Raw genomic sequence first — 15,261 nt, 5'->3', positions numbered from 1 at the left:
CAGTGTCTGCCATTCTGGTGTTCATGATGCCCTGCTGTTATAAAAGCACCAGGCCAGATCTAGCACACTTTATTATGCTTTTTGATCAGCACAGAGTTTCTAGTGCATGTGTTATAATTTCCCAAATTCATTAAAAGATTAAACAGACACTGAGTGTATTAGACCAGCAGAAGATGAGGAAAAGATGCTTGTTTCCAAAGTTCTTGCTGTACGTGTGTGAAAGAGTGAGATTGGTAAGTTAATTCATGCCATTTCATATCAGAGCAGGCTGAGAGTTCTCTTGCTGTCATTTACTTCAAGCTAATCAATGGCCTTCACTAGTAACAGCTGCCACTGAAGGGACAGCTGTCTTCTTCTAGCAGAAATAAAATAAAAGGAATAAGTATTTCAAAAAGAAATATAAATTAAACTATCTTTGTGTGTAGTCAGGTTATTTTTAGTCTTGTGTTCTACTCTGTCAGCTTAGCTGGGACAACAAATTAATTGATCCTTGGTAGTATCAGATTTCAGTAGCCTGGACTATCTGCTAATTTGATAATGCAAATCATGTGATCCCTTTTCTCCCTTTGAATGCTTAAAGATATACCACCAGAAAATAGAATGTTGTTTATCAGGTGGTAAGTAGTACCAAGCTATGGAGAAGTTACCAGAATAATTTAAAGAGTGAATAATGCTGAAACTCTCTTAAATATCCTATTTTCTTTTTTTTCTTTACAGATTGCTAATACAAAAATCTAAGCACATAAAAATTATTTTAAATAGCTTTAGAAGTGATAGCACTAGAAAAGCCAGGAGGAGAGAAATAGCCACTTTTGAAACAATATGTTTACTTTCTAATTCTGCATTCATTTCACATTCAAGGCAGTTTAGAAGGTAAATAATTTTGAAGAAATGGTTACCTGTGGTAGAAAAGCAGATCCAAATTATTCAGACTAAGAAAGCTACTGTTGTTCTAAATTCAGTTGATAAGGGATAGGCTTTAAATTATGAGAGCAAATGTTTTAGACAAATACTGAATAGTTCACTACACAACTATTATTTGCAGTGACTTCCCCTTAATATATCGAGATTTTGATCTTCTCCTTGTCTTGCATAAACTTTTCTGCTGTACTGGATCTTGTTTTAAACTACCTCACAAATACAAAATAGAAAATCTTTATTATTAATAATGATAGTCTTAATAGGCGTAAAATAACTTCAAAGTTCCTTTGTATAGCTCACCTCCACAAGAAAACCTCAGTTCTTAGTGTTTGATTTTGAATTTTAAATAAAAAGATGAAAACTGAATCTAACTAACAGCTTGTTCTGAACTATCCAAATTAAAGTTATGGGCCATGTTATTAAGCATCACCAGTCTTTCCTGACTAATAATTAATTGTTAAATGCATTCTCCAATGAAGCATTGTATGTTGGTCTGTATTACAGTAAAGTGAAGCAGTACTCTACTGTAGTATTCTGTGGACTAAAAGGTTTCAACCAAAAATGGGAATGATGAAATGTCTGGGTCACAAAATAATGAAAATAGTTCAAGTTCACTCACAGATTATTTATTTATTTATTTATTTACTTATTTTACAGAAAAATAGAGCGAACCACACAAAATCAAATTCACAAAGATATTCTTTTAGTAGAAGCCAGAAAACTGTTGAATGAGAATAAAAAAGATTTATTTTCTATCAACTGTCTGTGATAGCTACATATTCAGAGCTAAAATAGATGAAAAATTAGAAAATGCATATTCTACATCAAAATAGTCTGCATATACTACATCAAAGACATCAAAACATTCTAATTAAATTCAGTTTTCATAAAGTAAACGTCAAAGTGAGTGTCCAAAGAAAAAAAGATGAGCATGATTGGATCTGTACATTAAAAATTACAGAAACATCAAGTCTTATATTATATTACTTACTATATTATATTATATTACTGCATCTTTATCTGTATTTAAATTAAAGAGTCAAAGTCCTCCTTCACAAGACTTAGAGAATTCTTCCTAGAGCCTTCCCTACCAATTTGCAAAGCCAGTATGTCAGACCCTGAGTAGTTTGATAGATTTCAATTACTTCATGAACTGGGTTGTGCAAAACACTTCTGTTCTGATGATTTGTTTAATGTACTCTCATAATAGCAAAGAAAAGTGGGTGGGCAAGGTCCACATTTGCCCTCAGAAGATTTCATTTTCCACTGAATTTGGAACCTGTTGTTTCTAGGTTTGCTGCTGTCCCAAGAGAGCTTCTGGTCCAGCTATCCTAGTAGGAAGTTAAATTGACTCAACTTCAGTTCTGCACCTTCAAAACTGTCATTAAGTAATGAAATGTTATTCTGTTGGTACTTTCCAAGTAACCTGAGAGGGCTTTGGAGTAAAAGAGGAGAGAAACAGAACCACAGTGATATAGATATGTTAACTGCCAGCCAAACAGGCTTTTTGATAACTGGATATTATAACAGGTTGTATCAGTGAAAGTCTGTTTGATTTGGCTTTATGTTGTACATGTGACGTATAAAAGTGTAAAAGTAAATTATGTTTCTTCTTGTAGTACCTTGACCTAGTTAGCAGCTCTGTAAAAAAAAAAAAAAAAAAAAAAAAACCCTTACAAAATAGCAATCAGCAAACTAAATCCAATGTATCCCATTTTATTATTTCTTGCATTAACTATTTCAGTTCTTTAAGTACTAGATTATATACCTTGTTTTGTTTGTCCCTACAATTTTATTCCACATAGAGTTGCTATAAATGCAGGTATAATTAATGTAGCCTGGTATTGCAGATCAGAAGAGCTGACCTCTGTCCATCTTACTCTGGCCATGGATGATTTAAAGGCAGTTTAATACTTTAATCTGTAGCGCATTTTCCTAAAAGACCGGAAGCAGGTAACCTGTAATGCCTCGAAGAGTAGACACTTAATTTTCATAATGATTTCACATTGAAGATCAAGTAGCTACTCTTTAGAAGCGTTGGAATGAATGATAAATTTATCTGAAAGTAATAAATCAGGTAACTAAACTTATTATCTCACAATAAAAAAAAAAGTTCAACTGAGACTTAAAAATTATCATTTTTTGGCTTGAATTTGCATAAGAATATTTCTGATTTTCAGGCCATTTGCTTTCCTTTGTCTTTATTTTTTAATTTTTCTTAATCTTTTTCTTGGGTGGGGGTAGTGCTGGCTTCTGGTCATATGGAGGTACCTGCTCTACATCCTACACACAGACCAGTAGTCTCATCTCGGTATGTTTTGTAAATAAAGAAGACTCAGGGTAGCAAGTGTATACTTCTAGGGTGGGTTACCAACGAGGAGCTTTACCTCAAAATTCAAGCAGTAAATCTTGGTAAGAAGGGCAGGGATTACCGATGCAGGTGGGGCCGAACCTCTGGAATACCTCAGAGTTTTGACAGCTGGTTGGTATATTAAAGCTTATAAATATTGCATAACGTTCACCCTGCTTTGAACATGGAAGCACGCTAATCTCCTGCTCTCGCTTGGGTTGGGAGCCACTCGCTGCTTCACAGCGGTTGCACTTCTTCCTGCTGGCGCACAGGCTGCAGTCTGCTCCGCAAGGCTGAGGGCTCTTCGTTCCCGGGGTGGGGGGTGGCCGGAGGAAAGGAGCGGACAGGGGGAGCGGCGAACTCCACCGGGACAACAGCCCTGCGAGGGGAGAGAGCCCTCCGACTGGCAAGAGCCGGGGGAGCTGAGCCACGACCTCCCCCTCTACAGAAGACACTAATGATAATAAAAGGGGGCGGGAAGGAGTTGCGCGCAAGTTGGGCGGCGGGGCAGCCGCGGCAGGGGCGGGTCGGAGGCGGGCCGGGCGGAGCGGAGCGGAGCGGCGGTTGCGGGCGGCAGTCGGAGGTCGGCGGCTCTGGCAGTCGGTGCTGTCCGCGGCTTGGCGGTGCTGAAGGGCGGGCGCCTCGCGCGCCTCCCGCGGCGCCTGGGGCCGGCGGGTTTCTCCGCGCTGCGCTGCGCGGGGCCTCGGCTTGCAGCGAGTTATCTCCGGCTAGTAGCCGCCTGGCTTTGCGGAACGGAGAAGTATCCTGGTGTTCGCGATTTGTGAGCGGGGAGCCGGCGTTTTGTTTTGGGTTTTGTTTTTCCTTGAGGACTTCAGTGACTCTTGCATAAGGTAAGCAGGATTATTATTGGGTTTTTTTTCTTCTTTTTTTTTTTTTCTCCTTTGCTTGATATCTATCTACAAGTAGTAGTGGGGTGATGATGGGATGGAGAAGCTGGTAATTATAGGCTGAGCAAAGTTGGGAGCTTGTTTGTCTTTCGGTCAGTGTAGGGGCAACGCTTGGGAAGGAGGCATGCATCGGCAAAAGGGATTCTGGATACAAAAGATGGAGCCAGAACTAGAAGTTAGAGGTTTGTTTGTTTGTTTTGTTTTGTTTTTTTCTCTCCCTAGAAAACTTGTTTTTTTGTGGGGATGTTTAAATGTATGTAAGTATTTTATTTTAAAAATCTTCAATATGTTAAAGGGTTATCAAGAGACATCAAGAAACTGTTTTGCATAAACACCAGTTTGGGGGGATAAGAAAAGCCCTAAATGTTCCTGTCTGGATCCAGAAGGGATATATAAGGTCATCCTTAGAAGTAGAGAGCAAAGTAGGAATTAAAGAGGATTTAAAAGCATAGCCTCATGCTGCTGCGTGTTCATCTGTGTGCTTGTGTGTGTGTAATACAAAAGGACAGCTGGACCTTGGTATGTGATTAACAATTATAGGCTGTAATACTAGAAACTTGTGAAATAGCATATTTCTGAAAGGGATCAGCCCGATTGCTGGCTCCAAGGTCAGTGTCTGAGCCCATGGAAGTTGTGAGTTCTTTCCTCTGGTATTGACTGACAAACGTCAGGCCTTCCTCCAGACTGTAGCTAGGTGTAAATGCATAACTCAGATTTAATAACGCAGAAGTATATTGTACTACAGCACTGCTGCTGTTAGTAGCTGAATGGAACTCAAAAGTGTGGGTAGATGAAATGCCTTGCTATGTGAAATGTCTTGCTATTCCAGAAGTGTTTAACCTTTTATAAGCTTGGTAGGGTGCTGTGTTTCACAGAAGGTTTTTCTACTGCTTCTGGAAGTTGTTGGAGTTCTACACAAGCAGAGCAAGGCACCGTACAGGGAGTTCTGCACACATAGAACACCATGCAATGATTTCTGCACACTTAGGGCAGAGTACCCTGCAGGGACTTCTCTCTGAGGTAATGGTTGATTCCAGAAGGAATTTGCTGCTTGTAGTCAGTCCAGCTGCAATGACTGAACGGAACAGACAAGCAAAGGAGGCCCTCACCCTGCATTCTGTAGCATGATGTATTGCTTTATACTCTTGTGGCTGCAGAAAATTTTCTTTGGATTGGAAAGCTAAAACACATTTTTTCTTTACCTAGTTGTCTTGTTCAAGAACTAGCAGCTGTTGTAACTGTAAGCATGGAGAAACTTCTGTTGGTGGTATGAAGCTGATCATAGGCAGATTTGTTTTGTGTTATTACGATATTTTATTTATTTATTTATTTATTTATTTATTTATGCTCCCATATCATTTATTGAATATTAAGGTGTTTGTACTAAACATTTTTATCAGCCAGAATACAAAGACAACCATCTGGCAGCAGCATAGAAATACTGAGGATTGAAATTGAAAGCAAGAAAATCGAGGTGAATGTACTATAGGTTGCTAAGACTTTCACTGCATTTAAATAATATTAGGAAATACAGATGCTTTACTCTGTTTGTTTGTTTGTTTGTTTGTTTCCCCCACTAGTTATGAAACAGCTATCATTTTCCTCTTTCCAAAAGGTAGGGAAAAATTTTTATTGCACAGAACTTACACTTACTGTAAATTCTCATTAACAGTCTACATAATAACTAAGACAGGTGTTTTCATCTGTCATTGACATGTTCATGAACTGAATCTGCAAATCCTTGTTCACTTGAGTAGTCTTTATTCATATAAGCAGTCCTGTTAACTGCAAAGGGACTACATCCATCATTACATGAGTGAAAGTCATTGACCTTGCTGAGATCAGTCATTTTATCAGCATCAATCAGATGGTAAACTTTGAAGCTGAAATATTAATTCTACACCTTAATTTCTGTCTAACATTTTTGTATTTTCATTCCAATGTTTTGTCTTGGTTTCCAGTTGACTGTTTAATTATAAATCAAGGTTAAACTACAGAGGTTTGGAATGATAAATAGACTCTAAAGGAAATAAAATGGCACCACTATTCTTCAACAAAGTGGTTTTCTAAATATGCTTTTACATCAAGTGGAATTTTCACATTGTGATCCATAAAAATTCTGCTCATTTGTGGTTATAAAAAATGTTTAGACATTCTGCTACTGTCTTCAGCAGTAATCCTTTTCAAGTATATTTGTATATTTGGAAGGAAATGTAAAGTTCCAAAACCATTAATAATCAAAAGTTGAATACAACAGAATACTAATGACACAGCTAAATAGTTGTCTGCAAAAATGCTGCAAACTCAGGGAGGACTGTTGGCATAAAATCAGTATGCAGGGAAACCCACTGCTTAAGTGCTGCTTTAATAGACTTTGCATACATTGACCAGCACATGGGTATGTGTCTGAGCTGGCATATGCTTATTAATTACATCAACACATTCTAAAACTTTTAGGCTGGTGGGTCACCAGTGGGGCTGATAAATGGTACTCAGGAAAAAGCGACCCTAAACAAATGTTACTTTGTTTGGTTCTAGATGTTTTCTAGATTTATTGTAAAAAGCCAGTTTGTCATCGTGATTTTTTTTATTTTTATGTTTTGCGAGAATTTTCTCAATCATCTTCAGTTTATGTTTAAAAAAGCAAGGGTATTCAACTCTAGAAAAGGAAAAATATACAATCATACAAATTATTTCTCTAAAATTATATAAAAAAGTAAATTTCCATGGAATAAATGTATGCAGTTCTAGACTGTTGTTTTCTATAAAAAATCAGAAAAAGAAATTTTGCATTACTCTTCCTTGATTTCTGGAGAATATAAAGTTCTAATGTTAGCAAGGCTGTACAAAGCTAACTGAGAAGGTGGAGCTCCAATACGAGTTGTTTTACCTCATAACAGTTCTGAATTTAGTTTAGAAATTTCTAAAGTAAAATGCCAAATGAAACTTAGGTGGCTAATTCTGAATATTTTTTCTCCAGACTGACAAATTATGCGGAAAAATACAGGGTATTAAAAATTCCAAGAGTGAGTTGCAACTTTCAGGAGGAGTTGTGAATCAAATGCCAGTCCTGACTTTGTTTGTCCTTTTTTCTAAGTTAGCACAGGGAAATAATTGTTAATTATTCAGTGTAGCTTGACCTATAATGTTACATAACTTTAAAGCAAAGTAAATAGATTAGCAAGTTTATTTGCAAATCTGTTTAAACCTGATTTCTAGTTCAAGTTTTTCTAATTTTTTTTTTTTTTTTTTTTTGATGCATAGGGAATAGCTGTCAACAAATCAAAAGTCTGGGAACTTGTTTACATGAGATACTATACATATTTAATACAGTGTGCTTTTCCTGCCTCTTGATAGATAGTAAAGACAAAGAACATTCTTTTTACATTAGTAGAACAGTACACTGAAACTTCAGTATAAATAGATATTGAGAAGGCTGAGCACTGAGTGACAATTGTGGTTGTATGGTGCCTTTGAAAGCAGTGCTGAGTGCAACTCCCTTTAAAAACCTCATTAAAATCAAAGATTACTAATAAGCAGGGAATGCAGTTGTATCTTCAAAGGAATCAAATCCATGTCCTAACTCTCCTCTGTGCTGTTTTACAAATTCTTTGGGTTTTGGGTTAATTGAGTAACCTCTGGTTACAAAGTCTTGTTTCCTACTAAGTAGCACTTACTTTAGCTCTTACATTTATCAACGTATGTTTTCATTTGTTCTGCTCTGGTTTTTACCGGAACAATAAGGATGGGTCAGTACAGATAAAGAAATTTCTGTGCAGTTATAGTGGTAGAAGAACAGTGAAACTGCACCCCATTTGCTGTTATCTCCTATTTCCTCCATGTCATTATTTTCACTGGTTATTCTGTCTGACTATACTGCCTTGAGAGATGTAATGAAATCAGTTGAAATCAACCTAACTATTGTAATCTAGCCACGAATAACACCTTGCCAACTTGGTGTGGAAACTACTTGAAAATATGTATTTGCTACCTATTTCTTGCTTGATTTGATAGCAGGGTTTATTTGATAGCAATGTTTGTGTGGGTATTTACCCTATGAAAATAGTAAATCTACTTAATAATACTTCGTAAGTTCTGAAGTGAAATTAGTGGTGAATCACTTTTCTACTTTGCTGAATTGTGCAAATCTCAAGAAAATAACAAGTTGTAAAGAGTTAAATGAGGCAGATCTGGCAGTACTCGCGCTGATTGCTTGAAGTAGGGTGAAGTTCACAGTTTATTTGCATTTGAATTAATTGAGATTAGTGTCCAGCAGTGCTTTTCAGAGCAGGCTTCAGAAAGACTTTATTGTATGATAAAGTACTTGAAAATGTTAGTTGGAAGATGATGGAGGATATTTAAAATACTTGTTTTTTTTTTTCTTCCACTCACACAGTGATTTTTTTCTCTCTCTCTCTTTTTTTTTTTTCTTAAAATAAGGCTTATTGTTACTCTGAGGTATTTTTACACTGAATGGGTATTCTTATGTTAAAAGCCACTATCATTTTCAAATCAGCATATTAAAAGCTTTCTGAAGTACTTTCTTAGTTTCTTCATGAAGAAGTTATTAACATTTGAATAAAGAAATAGAATAATTTTAAAACAGCTTGTAACATTAATCAGATGCAATGTAATGAAATTTTTTAACTTATGTACAAGAGCAGTCAAAAAACAAACAAACAAACAAAAACTTCTGTTTCCTTTGGTGACTGAAAACAGTATCACCAGGATTATAATTACAGAAATAATCCTATAGTAAGAGTTCTGTATTTGGTAATAGTCATTCCCCTACAGTGATATCAAGAAACAGATTCAGTAAGGAGCAACAAGAGTATGATGAATGGAAATGCTGAGTTATCTGGGAGATTTATTTAGGAAAATATGCAAATAAACTGTGAAAAAGTAGGCAAAATAACTGTGAGGTGGTTCCTCCTTAAATCTCCACTTTATGCATGTTGTCTTCTGCTGAGGTTTCTCCGGCTTATATGTATCTTTTGTGCATTGAGTGCCTAAAACAAGATACAGTACTCTATATGTGATCTGACATAAGGTGTTGAAGACTGTTCAATAGAAAAGACTAGTATCTCCATTCTGAGAACAAATTCTTAGAAACTTCTGCTTCACGGAAGGCTGCATATGCATATAAATGCACATGGACCAGTTCACACATGAGAGCTGCAGCAGCTTGACTTTCTATTTAAACAGCGGAAAATGTGAGTAAAAGAAGAGATGCACCGTTGTTCATTATGTAAACACTTTTTACATCTGCATTTCAAGAGAATTCTTCTGGATCAGTTTTGTGATTTATTTTTTCATCACTTTTTCATCACCTTTCCTAGCAGCATTTACTTTTTCCCTTCTAAGAACTTAAGTCAACAGGAAGCAGAAACCTTCATAAGACATTAGATCTATATAACATCTAGGTGACTGTTCAATTCCTTTGTGAAAGATGAGATTTTTGAACCTGTAGAATGAAGTCTGAGACCATGTACCTTTGGTAAAGACTGATTTTCCTTTTTTTTTTTTTCTTTTATTCTTTTTTTTTTTTTTTTTTTTTTTGTGCAGGTATAGAATCACAGAATACGTTAGTTTGGAGGGGATCTTAATGTTCATCTAGTTCCAACCCTCCTGCCTTGAATGCCTCCAAAGATTGGGCATTCCTAACATCTACTCAAAATACCTTCCTTTAGTTTAAAGCCATTCCGCCTTGTTCTATCACTCTCTGCTAGTATAAAAAGTCAGTTCCCCTTCTGCCTGTAAGCTCCCTTCAAATTCTGGAAATCTTTGAGATCTTTTCAGAGCCTTCTCTTCTTCAAACTAAACAAACCCAACTTCCTCAGCCTATCTTCACAGGAGAGATGCTCCAGCCCTTTCATCATCTTCATGGCCCTCTCTTGGACCTGCTCCAACAGCTCCACATCCTTCCTCTACTGACGGCCCCAGGTTTGGGTACAGTATTCCATATGGGGCCTCACGAGGGCAGAGTAGAAAGGGGTTCGCCACCTCCCTTACCATGCTGGCCACTCCTCTGTTGCTCAGGATACCTATGGCCTTCTGTCCAGCTTCTTGTCCATTAGGACCCCCTAAGTCCTCTGCAGGGCTGCTTTCAATGAGTTCTCCCATTCTGTATTCATATCATAGAATTATACAATTGTAGAATGTCCTGGGTTGAAAAGGACCTCAAAGATCATCTAGTTTCAGCCCCCCTGCCATGGGCAGGGTCGCCAACCACTAGACTAGGCAGCCCAGAGCCGCATCCAGCCTTGCCTTGAATGCCTTCAGGGATGGGGCATCCACAACCTCTCTGGGCAATTGGGATTGCCTCAACCTAAGTGTACAATTTTGTGCTTGGCATTGTTAAACCTCATTGGATTCTCATGTGTCCACTTTTGAGCCTGTCCAGGTCCCTCTGGATAGTGTCCCTTCCTTCCATTGTGTCAACCGCACCACTCAGCTTAGTGTCATCAACAAACTTACTGAGGGTACACTCAATCCCAATGTCTGTGTCTTTGATAAAGACATTGTGAAGCATAGGTCCCAAGACAAACCCCTGGGGAACACAATGCATGACCAGCCTCCACCTGGTCATATTACTGTTGACAACAATCCTGTGGCTACAAACATCCAACCAATTCTTTATCCACATAATAGTCTAGCCTTCAAATCCATGTTAGCAGTAAATACATGGTCTGGGACCATGTCAAAGTCCTTGTGCAAGTCCAGGCAAATGACATCAGTTACCATTCTTTTGTCCACTAATACTGTTCCTCCATCAAGGAAGACCACCAGATTGGTCAGGTATCATCTGCCCTTGTTGAAGTATTGCTTCAACACCTTATCTCACATGTGCCTTCTTCCAGAAGGACCCATGATCTTCCCGGGAACGGTTGAGAGGCTCACTGGTCTCTAGTTCCCCAGGTCTTCCTTTCTCCCTTTCTTGAGTATGTGAGTGATGCTTCCCTTTATTCACTGTGGACTTTGCCTGACAGCTGTGAATTTTCAAATATGATGGAGAGCAGCCCAACAGCCAGATCAGCTAGTTCGTTCAGAACCCTCAGTTACATGTCATCTGGCCCTGTAGTCATTCATCTGCATGATGTGATCTTGGACTTGTTCCACTCTTAAACTGGGAGGTATTTTGCTCCCCTTGCTTAGAAGTTCAGGGACACGAGAGGCATGAGAAGCATGGCTGGCCTTGAAGACTGAGGCAAAGTACCTCAGCCTTCTCCACATCTGAGGAGGCAGCTCTCCCTTCTAATTTATCAGAGGTATTCATAAGGTTCTAGAGGTGAAGGCTTTGAAAATAATAAAAAAGACAATATTATTTTCAAACATATGCTCAGTTAGGCCAACACAATTCACGGGAGTACAAAATGTGATATTAAAATGAAACATTATTTTAACAGTGAGTAATCTATTTCTTCTTCACTGTTGCTGAAGATGTTAATGTTCATCACCTGTGTTAACAGTGGGAAGTCCACAAAGAAGGAAGAAAGGCTCTTCTAGACAGTATTTTTGGCATGTCCTTGTAAGGCGGAGTTAAGTTCCATGGTTCCTCTCTCTCTTTGCGGCAGCCTGTTGTGGTTTTGTGATTTTTTTGTTGTTGGTATTCCACATCAGAACACCATGTAGAACAGTGGGAGATTAAGAGTTAATATTCTGGTTCCGCAAGCCATTTGTACCCCTTTCTTCCTTTTCCTTTGCTCCTTTGTCTCTCCTTTTTTCCTTTTTTTTCTTTCTCCTGGGGCCTGTGTCCCACTGTCATGGTCTTATATCTAGGTATAACCCCCTGACACAGCCAAACTTAGCCATAAGTTTGCCTCCAATGAGAAATCAGTGTTTTCAATCTTGAGTGCTGATTTTAAAATTGAAGAACAGTTAATCACGTTGCTGTTCTCATGTATGGCTAGTTCTTTAGCAGAGACTATTCTGAGTCAGAAAAAACTATAAGACACACAGCACCAAATCATGGTGTTTTGAAAACAGACCATATTTTTCACTTATTTTCTAAGTCTTTTAAGATGAATGAACATCAGCTACAATATCAGAAAAGTAAAATACTAATTTTGAACTTTTTGGGCTTCCAAAATGCACGTTGTGCTCATATCTTCCATTTTTGCGTCCTTTTAATTCTTAGGTAACTCAGAGATGTAGCAATAATTAGTATTACTGAAGTATTAAAAAAAAATCCTGTCTTATTTCTGATGATTTTTGCTCGAGGCTGTTTTTGATAAACAGTAATATTCATCAAAAGGTATTCTACAAGGTGATGCATGAATCTTTTCTAGTTCTGCTAGAACTAGAAATCTAATTCTTTTCTAGAAACATGAAAATTAAAAAACAAAACAAAACAAAAAAGCCCAGAAAGACAAAACCAATTAATACCTCTCCTGAGATTTAACTTCCGTATTATACAAAATATTCTTCAAATTAGAAAGTTTTTAAAGTGAATTGAAACTGTTCTGCTTAGGTATAATTCCATTTTACTCTACTGTCTACTAACAGGCCAATTCTCTTCTTTTGTGCTTAGAGAATTATTGTCACAAAAATATTTGAAGATTCTCCATTTGTATGTTCTTGTTGCATTCAGCAGGGGAGGTGATATCAGTGGTGTTAGCTGCACTGTGGGGTTTTCTTTGAAGCTTTACCTGAGTGTTTCAGGCACTAGATCTTAAAATTGATACCCCCTATGGAACAAAAAATCTAATATTTTAATATATTTGCATCCTTTACATCTTTTCAGCATGATAGTCACATTCATCTACTGCTGTAGGCTCTCAATGACGTCTTCCATGCATAAGTAAACATTTTGAGGGATTTCTGTGCTTATTTTTGCGTATACTGTGTACATTTTACATGAAAAGTTAATAAAGTTACCCTGATGATTTAACTTATATTTTTAGAGCCTTGAAAATGAGTATCAAAAATAATTTCCCCACACTCGCCACTTTGTCATGATTTCTGAGCTATGACAGGTCTCAAATTAGTAAAAAAAAAAAAAAAAAAAAAAAAAAAAAAGATACACATCAAAGGTTGGGCCATAACTTGATGACTGTAATGAGTTAGAGTGTTTTTATTAATTCATGTGCTACATCCATGTCTTTCATGAGCCACGCAAAGTAAAATAACTAATAATTTGGTTTTCATCATTCTCTATATTTGCCTTTTGTGAGAGAAAAGATCCACATGTAATCAATCTTGTAGTTGTTTAATAAACTGAGCATTTGTTCCTGGAGTCACAGTGTGCATAGAAGTTGTAAGAAACCTTCAAGTTCTGATCATGAAGATGCTAATGGTTAAAACATAGGCACGGAGTCTTGTGTATTTGTTGATTTTCTAATAGAGCATGAATAACAGATTATATTATTGCATAGATATTTTGAATTCTGAAAATCTATTTGTGTATTAAATGGGGTTATTTATTCCAAAAGAAAATACAACATTGTGTATATAAAGTAGTGCAAAGTTCATTGATAGTTGTTTTTTTTTTTTTTTAATAAGATTCAGAGTGAAGATTCTCTTTAAAATTCCCATACATCTGAGATTCTTAAGGCTGCAGATTGTCATTTTGATTTTCAGCATCAATTTTTCTAACCCAGCATGCAACAGAAGGATGCTGTGACACATTGTTTTACATCTTTTAATATCCTTTTAATATCCAGTTAGATGTTTTTAAGAAAAGAAAAGGATTGGTAAATTTTTAGTTGCTTAGTGTTAGCTTCCTGTTTCTCATTGAAACTGTATTTTTGAGGTGACCTTTTGGAAAGCCTGTTTACCTGCAAGATATGGGTATTTAGGGATGTCAAGAAAGAATGCCATTTTCTGAAAAGAGCTACTGCAATCATACCGGTCAGTGAGTATTTAGGGACAAGGAGCTCCTTAGCTTATTTTGTTCTGCATGTAAACTAGGTTTGTAAGCCAATAAGCATTACAGATTTTTCACTGTTTTTGACTAGTGTCTGAGGAATCCATTCTATCACAATCCTGTGATAACTGCATCAGAATTATTTGTATGAATTGGATATAACACATAATTTTCTTTTCTTTCTGGCATTTATGTCCAGCCGTAATTATACCCTTCTGTTTTCCTATGTTATCTTTTACATTATTTTTTCTTGCTCCTTTTGCTACTCATTTATTTTGTAAATGTCCTCTTCCCGAGTGTAATTGAATAAAGCATTTTTTTTTTTTTTTTCCAACAGGAGCAGTATATTTAATTTTTAACAGTTTCCAATATGTTGATCTTGCAGTCTGATATGGAATAGGAAATGTCAACTGTAAAACTTAACAAGTTAAAAACCTGATTTGACTAAGTTAAACTGAGACACAAAGAAGACAGACTCTGTTCAGTCAACACAATGCAAAAGATGACTCCATATGCAATGTGAAGTGAAGGTTAAGTTACAAAGATGAATGATAAAAGTGAGGCTTTTGAGTCGAACCTTCAAACTGGAAATTATGTATCTAGGCAAATATATTAAATCTGAGATCTGTTAATAAACATAAATTGAGGAGAAACAGTCTAGAAAAGGGCTCCCACATAGTAGATAACATGCAGAAATTAATTCTACTTTAGAAAGCCAGAAAAAAAGAATTGCTGGTGTTATCCTCGTGAAAAATGATATCTTTGTGTTTTTAGTCATGAACAATTACCATTTAGGAGCGTGCTATCCACAAATTTTCGTTCAGTACATTTTTGAGCTTGCCTAATATTTCAAGATTATCAAGAAATGGAGACAGAAAAGGCTACACTTTTGAGGAGCTGTATAGTAAGAATCCTGATACTCATTTTGGCTTGTGCTATTATAAATCTATGCTCAGAGGAAGCCTTGTAGCTGCTTATAAATGAAGGCTTAAAGAGCAGAGTGGAAAAAGAGGAAAAAGTAAAGGAATTGTGTATAAAAATTAATAAAAACTTCAGAATTTCAAGGAAATATCATTGGAAAAATATTTAATGGATGGAAAATTTTGTTTCTCTCACCCTGTGATACGACATTGTCATTTTTCCCTTCAGCGGAAAATAAATTTTAGTGTAAAATAGCTAGGCAGAAGGCAGAAGCTTTTGTCATATCTAAGTAGAAA

The 15,261-nt window shown here is 36.7% G+C and overlaps 1 protein-coding gene across 3 annotated transcripts in view; it reads left to right on the top strand.

Moving 5' to 3' along the window:
- Positions 1–3,821: 3,821 nt before the first annotated feature.
- The window catches only part of FSTL5 (follistatin like 5), a 265,807-nt gene continuing 254,367 nt past the window's right edge, over positions 3,822–15,261 (top strand). For 2 of the 3 annotated variants that reach the window (XM_015285320.4, XM_004940911.5), the window contains exon 1: positions 3,822–4,122. The gene's annotated coding sequence lies outside the window, so the exon portion shown is untranslated. Of the gene's footprint in view, positions 4,362–15,261 lie in introns of all 3 variants that reach the window. The other variant, XM_046940561.1, reaches the window with a different exon arrangement.

This window comes from Gallus gallus, chromosome 4, assembly GCF_016699485.2.
Source record: "Gallus gallus isolate bGalGal1 chromosome 4, bGalGal1.mat.broiler.GRCg7b, whole genome shotgun sequence".
Lineage (NCBI taxonomy): Eukaryota > Metazoa > Chordata > Aves > Galliformes > Phasianidae > Gallus > Gallus gallus.
This window is presented reverse-complemented; position numbering and strand designations above follow the sequence as displayed.